Source organism: Haemaphysalis longicornis, unplaced genomic scaffold (genome assembly GCF_048455015.1).
Source record: "Haemaphysalis longicornis isolate Haplotype H1 unplaced genomic scaffold, Haemaphysalis longicornis Haplotype H1 scaffold_1, whole genome shotgun sequence".
Taxonomy (NCBI): domain Eukaryota; kingdom Metazoa; phylum Arthropoda; class Arachnida; order Ixodida; family Ixodidae; genus Haemaphysalis; species Haemaphysalis longicornis.
In genome coordinates, this window is record NW_027526203.1 from 226,807,797 (window position 1) to 226,814,103 (window position 6,307).

Here is a 6,307-nt window from a genome sequence, read left to right on the forward strand (position 1 = left end):
GACTGAGCCTCGTCAGAAATAAAGTTATTCTCTCTCTCTCTCGACCGACAAGGAGCCGGCATCGAATAAACGAGCCGTGGAGCCACGTAAACACAAGGGTAGCAAGGGCATCGACAGTGGCCACAACCTCGAAGTCAAATTCGCCAAGCTCGAAGACGTGTTCAGGTCAATAACACGAGCCATCTAAACCTTCCAAACGGAGGACATAAGCAGACTCACCTGCCTGGAGAGAACCCTACAACCAATTGTAAGTCACTCGACTTTCTCACCCCTAATCGCTCAACCAAACCAAGGAACACAAGCGCCCTCCTTCTCGCTAGGACAATCATGGCCTCCAACGCAACAGGCGTAACAGTGTGGCAGTGGAACTGCCGTGGCCTCAGCAAGAAAAAGGCAGTCCCTCTGCACCCTGGTCAGGAAGGGACTCACCTTCGTCGAACACAGGTTGAACAACATCAAGATTGAGCACGCACTCACCGAATTTATACCAACCAAGAAAAGGAAACAGAGCATCTTTCTACTAAGCGTTTATAGTAATCCATCGCAGAGAAATAAGAACTTTAAAGCCCCCCTCCACAAAGCCAACACCTCGGCGGGCCGCAACATGCTGATCGCGTGCGGCGACTTCAACGCGATGGATCCCGCCTGGGACTACGACAAAAGCACAGTGAATGGCCGCAACTTAGCTCAAGACTCAACAGAACTCGACTTTATCCTGATAACGGACCCGGCACACACGACGAGAATTTGGAACTCTGTGTCCCGTGACCCCACCCCCGATCTCACATTCATGAATAATAACAACCCGTTAACGATCACCTGGAGGAATACGGGGGTGGACCTAGGAAGTGACCACACAATCGTGGAGATTGTGATTCCGGAACGCAGCGGCACCACCACCAGAGAACACACATGGATCGACTGGAAAGCCTTCAGAGACACCAGAAGTCAGAACAACGAGGAAGGGAGCGAAATCGAGGACATCGAAACCTGGACCCCCGAGATCACCAAAGACGTACGAAACTCAACAAAGGAAATAGAAACGGACATAGAAACCAACAGAATGGACAGCCGACTAGCTCACCTCATCGAAGCTAAGCAGTCGATAGTGAACCGGTGGAAAAAACAGCGTCTCAATCGCAAGCTAAGAAAGTCGCGGAGCTCGACCGCGCAATCGAGGAACACTGCCGCACGCTGTGTGTGCAGCAGCGGTAAAACATGGAACCTGCTACGACATCTGCTTGATGAAACAAAGACAAAGTCACATCAGCGAGACAGACTGGCCAAGGTCATCCACCAGGAAGTCTCGAGGCACGGAACCGACAATGTAATGAAACGCATCAGCGACAAATACCTGCCAACTACACTCACGGAACAACACGGACCGTACGGCGGAATACCCAACGAAAGACTCGACAGAGACATCGACGTGGACGAGGTCCGCACGGCTCTGCAAGACCTCAACACCAGGTTGGCGGCCGGCCCGGACCTTGCCACGGACAAGGCGCTCAACAACCTCGACGACAAGTCGATCGAAACCCTGGCGGATTATTTCAACAAATGCTGGAGAGTAGGCAGGCTGCCGAAGCAGTGGAAGAAAGCCAGAGCCATACTGATACCCAAGCCGGGAAGGTCACCTGACACGGACCACCTCTGGCCCATCTCGCTCACGTCTTGCGTGGGCAAGGTACTGGAGCACGTCCTGCTCAACAGGTGGCAAGACTACCTGGAACGGGGGGACCTCTACCCGGCGACAATCATCGGCTTCAGACAGCGCTTAGGCAGGCAAGATGAAATGATACAGCTGAAGCACCAAATCATCGACGGCAACACCGACTACAACAAAGCAATACTAGGTCAAGACCTGTAGAGCGCCTTTGATAAAATGAAGCACTCGGCGATCCTGTCCCAGGTCTCCAAGCTCAACATGGGAGTGAGATCTACAGTTACATCAAAGATTTCCTCATGGGCAGGACCACCGAGTTACGAGCAGGCGACCTTCAAACGCAAGAGAAGAAACTCGGCAGCACTGGCACGCCACAAGGGTCTGTCATCTCACCGATGCTTTTCAACTTAGTAATGATCGGAGTGGCCGAGAGGCTCGCAAGCATCGAAGACGCCAGACATACAATCTACGCGGACGACATAGTGGTGTGAGTGGCAGGTGGCAGCGACGCCCACGTCGAGTCCACACTTCAAGCGGCGGTCGACGCAATTGAGGATCAACTTGAAGGCACCGGACTGAGGTGCTCGCCGAGCAAATCGTAACTCCTGGTATATCTTCCCGTCAGGAAACGTAAACCCAAGATCAACCACAAGAATGCGAGGAGATCAATACCGCAACTAGATCAGGCAACGTAATCCCAAAGGTCAGTGAGATTAGAATACTAGGCATGGTAATAGAAACGCATGAAAGAAACGGCGACACCATCGCCCGGCTCATGGCGAAAGCAGCGAACGCAACGCGACTACTCAAACGAGTAACATTCAAAAGAGGCGGCATGAGGGATGAGAGCCTAATCAGGCTCGTCCACTCGTTCGTCATAAGCCACGTCGCGTACATAGCCGCCTACCACAAGTGGTTGCAGTGCGACCGCGACAAGATGAACATTTTTATCCACAGAGCGTACAAGACAGCACTGAGGCTGTACAAAACCACGAGCACCACTCGTCTCCTGCAACTGGGAATACACAGGCTCGAGGAAATAGTGGAGGCACAACGCGCCACCCCGCTTGAGCGGCTGTCTACAACCAGGACCGGGAGACAGATACTGGAGGACCAAGGAAGAGGATACGCAGACAGGACGGGAACGAAACTCCCCGTTCCCGACGAGATCCGGCGCAACATCCGGGTGGACCCAATACCCAAGAATGTGAACCCCGAGCACAACAAGGGAAGAAGGAAAGCGAGGGCCAAGGCCCTGATCGACCTGCACGCCAACGACAGGCACGCGCGCTACGTGGACGCGGCCGAGTACACCAATCTTAAGAACGGCTTCACAGCAGTCGTCGCTGACATGACCGGCGTATTGCGGACGCCGCTAGCGTGAGATGCACCAAGTCTCAACTAGCAGAAGAGGCGGCCATCGCTCTGGCCATCTCGGACCACGACTGCCACACGGTGTTGTGTGACTCAAGGCATAAGAAATTACGCCAAGGGCATGTTAGCAAAGGAAGCGGCACGCATACTGCACACGGTCAACGAAAAAGGCAGAAAAGTTAGAATCAAGTGGTTCCCGGCACACGCAGGCAACGCGTCGTACCGCAACGACAGCCACAATGAGACGGCACATGCCGAGGCGCGAGCACTCACGGACCACACCTCGGCAGACCTTCCAACGTGGTTCAACACGAAAGACCGTATGACTGAGTACAGCGAAATAGCGAAGGCTTTCCGCTTGGCTCGCAGAACTCCCGCCCCTATGCCAGGGGTTGAGTCCAGAACAAGCCGTTTTATTTAGACAGCTACAGACCGGCTCCCTACCCAGCCCGTCACTGATGCATCGCGTGTACCCTGAGACGCACCCGACCGACATGTGCAAAGTCTGCCGAAGCGCGACGGCAAGCTTCACGCACATCCTGTGGGTCTGCGCCAAACACCCGGAAGAAGCCAAGTCAGGAAGGATCCCACCGCGACTGGAAGCAGCCGCAGGGAGCGAAAACCAGGAAGATCAGCACTGGGCCGTCCAGCAGGTCATCGAGGCGCTAGCACGGCAGAGGCCTGGCGAGCCGGCAACGGCGAGCGAGGACCCAGTCCGCGCAGCAGGCGCCCCGAATACGACGTAGGCCCCGTCGGAGCACGCGAGCGCTCACTGCAGGAACAAATAAAGGTTTTCCAATCCAAAATGTCTCGACCGCTTTCGTGCTCGCTCTATTTCGTCTATCTTCGGCGTCCTCTTCGTTCGATCGGTTGCAACGAGGCCGATGGCGACGCGAAACCACAGGAGCGGGAGCTTATGACCTGTGCTCTAAAACAAACAAGAAACTTCCAGTCAAGCAAGATGTTTCCCATGATCCGTCAAACGCCTAGAGGGTGAGCACAAAAGCCAGCAGAAGATCACAGCCGGTAGACCTGTCGGCAGCTCCGCGTCGCTTTTCAACGTGGTGTGCCCGGTACGGGCATGAAGGGACAATGGCATTTCTCCCTTTGCACAATGGGCAGACGCTTAGCGCGTAATCGAAGAATTGGGGGCACAAAACGAGGTACTAAAGGCCCGTTCACACTTGCGACGAAAGCGCGCGAAAGCGATGGGAATTCTGTCGCTTTGTAGCGCGGTGACAAAAATTGCCCCCGTCTCCCCGCGAGGGAACCGTGGTGTGATGCGGTGCATGCATACGCGAAATGAGAGAGTACACGTGTTTTAGCTACCACCACCCAGCTCTTTATTACATTTAAGAATGATGACTTTATGGTCAGTAAAGTGCACAGTGAGCGGTTGCCGCAGCAGTGGTCGAATCTTGGTTTCATCGTCGATGTTCGAGAAGAACGAGAGCGAGCGCTGACTAAACCAGGGGAGTGAAACTTCCTATACCTTGCATGGGACGCGAAATTCGCTCGCAGCGCCGGACAAACCCCTGGTGTTTGGGGGTGGTACTAAAAACATGGCGGTGCGTTGCAGACCTGCACTGGGAGACGCCATCTTAATGAGGAATGAAAAGCCGAGCGGTGGGGGGGGGAGGAGGCAATTTACTGCCAAATTCAATTGGGACGCACATGCAAAGTAAATTGAGCTAGTGGAAGATATTCAGATGGCCAGCGCACGACCTTGTTCCTGTTGCGCAACCCACCACATTATCAAAAGGTCAATTGTTTTTTTCTGATTGATGAAGTTTTTCGCGTCCACTTCTTTTTGCCCCACTTATTATAAGTACGACATTGTTTTGGTTTATTAGTACACACAATCTAGACAAGAATAAAGAGTACAGGCATATTAATTTTTATTGCCTAAATGTACAGTCGGCCGGAAAAGTAACCGGACCACCGCTCACGCAGCCGGAGCGGCTGCTGCGGCGCACCGCGGCGCTGTTATCTCGCTGTGCTCGCTTACGACGAGAGTGGCACGCTTGACGCCAAACTTCCCCTCGCCCTCGTGCGGGTGCTTGCCACGCTTGATAAACTTCTAGTGCAGCGTTCGCCTTTAATCCAGCACATGGCGCAGTCGCGCTGCAGCGCACGGCCGCAGGGCCACAAACCGCGGCGCTAGGAAGGAACGAAAACCCGCTCTGCTTTTTGTACGCGGTTTATGTTCGCCTCATGCTGCCTATCAGTGCCTGTAGGATGCGTCCACCGCCGCTGGATTTTGGATAAGACGGCACAATGCACCGTACCGAAGGCTACCGTGACGTTCGTTTTTCCATGCCGGAGCGATGTTATAGTGTCGAAATTGCCTTTTCGGCATCATGTCCGGACGTGGGTTTAATACTACTTACAGGGAGACCTCTGAAGACCGATTTAATTAGCTAGTAGGATATTCTTTCGGTGACGAATTTTCTTTACAGGCGTACCGCCAGGATGAATGATTTCGAAGACGAATCGCAAAACATCAGATATTCCTGAAACTTTATTCATGAAATCTGACAGTACTGGCGTTCAGCGGTCCTCAGTGGGGCGAAAAGTTGCCGGCTACAGCGACGACTTGGCCGACTCGCCTGGGCATGGAGCCGTACAGCGCCGCCACTATCTCGGGACGCCCGCGCAGCGCTTCCCACTCTTCCTTCACGGCGAGCCACAGCTGCTCCGCTGTGCCACCGCAAAGGCGTCGTGAGGCAAGCGTCTTCTTCAGCAGTCCCCATATGTTTTCGATGGGGTTGAGATCAGCCCCGTTAGGGGGCCATGGCAGCTGAGGCACGCCACAGCGCTCCAGGAGTGCGCTCACACTGCGTGCTTTGTGCACGGGGCTCCTATCATGCTGGAGCAGGTAGCAGCCATCCTGGAACGGCCCGTCCAGGACGTACGGGATCAGGTGCTCGGTGAGGACTTCACAGTACCTCGCCCCGGTGAAGGAGCCCTCGATCCGCACGAGTGGGCCCAGGCCGTCCCGACTGATGGCACCCCAGACACTGACCGAGCAGCGGCCGCTGCTGAGCACGCTGTGGGTGTAGGCGGGGTTATACCTGAGAGTATGGGAGAGCAAGCATTAACATCTGTCGGGTCCAAAAGCGTGGAGCGTCCTCATTCCGTTGCGGAAATGAAATAAAGATGGAGGCCTATATTACACAAAATTTAACATTTTACCCACACTGATATGGAATACGCGCGAATGAAACACTTAAATGGTAGTCAATGCTGTACCCATGTCAAGTCAGG